At 47.5% G+C, this 893-nt stretch overlaps 1 non-coding gene across 1 annotated transcript; it reads right to left on the bottom strand.

The window, feature by feature from the left end:
• Positions 1 to 200: 200 nt before the first annotated feature.
• On the bottom strand, positions 201 to 272 carry Pmar_PMAR017243. Its single transcript has one exon. It is a non-coding gene; the product is annotated as a tRNA-Asp (tRNA).
• Between the last annotated feature and the right edge of the window lie 621 nt (positions 273 to 893).

The following is an 893-nucleotide window of genomic DNA, read 5'->3' as shown; positions in this document are numbered from 1 at the left end:
AATGGATGCCTCTCAAAACATCGCACGGCGTTCTGACAACGCAACGTTTTTCTTGACAAAATATCGAGCTAATATTTTGCAACACAAATATACATCATCCAACGTTGGTAATCGTTGTATACAAACGTTAGAAGACAAAATCATACTGAAGTTAGCAATCCAACATTACACACACGTTTTACGAGGTTACATAAAAAACGTGGTCCGTGGGAATCGAACCTGCGTAATCTCGCATGATGGGCGGGCGCTCTACCAACTGAGCTGCACGAATCGGGCGGAGACGACTTTCAGAGACAGCACAATTGCGTGAATCTTGCCGGACTGCATCGCTCCGCTAGGTTTTTGTGACATGTATAAAAGATTTAAAATTGTCAGGCCTGGGATTCGAACTTGCGGTCATTTTAAATCGGCTCCTTGTCGAAACTGTTGTGTTACATTTGTGCAGACTAGTGCGTGCTCAACCTGTGTCGGGCTGCTACGTATGCTATTTAAAACTCAACGAAATTGAACGGCTAGGTCGCGAGAAGACGGCTTCATTTTGCCTATATACTCTAGCCGCAGGTAAAGCCGGTTTGATTTTAGCGCGCGCCCGGGGCCCCCACCCCAGCGCGCGCAATTTTGTTAAGGCGTTGGGTTGGGTTTCTTGGCGAAACCGGCGCGGGATCCACCAAGGGTCCGGTGCGAGAAGATATGAGGACGCTAGGTGAAAAATGAGAGCCACAAGCGTGCTTCTTCGAAGCCAAAACGGCACTGCCGTGATACCAACTAACTTGTGATGCACATTTCAATCTTAGAGGCCTATGGAGCAGTACTTCTCATATGATGAAAGAAACGGACGAAGAGCAAAAGCAAATAAAGGCATTACTGCTGCTGGGGCGGTTCGGCCAGAAAAT

Source organism: Perkinsus marinus (assembly GCF_000006405.1).
Source record: "Perkinsus marinus ATCC 50983 genomic scaffold scf_1104296967932, whole genome shotgun sequence".
NCBI lineage: Eukaryota > Perkinsozoa > Perkinsida > Perkinsidae > Perkinsus > Perkinsus marinus.
The sequence above is the reverse complement of the archived record's forward strand: the minus strand, read 5'-3'. Positions and strand labels throughout refer to the sequence as shown.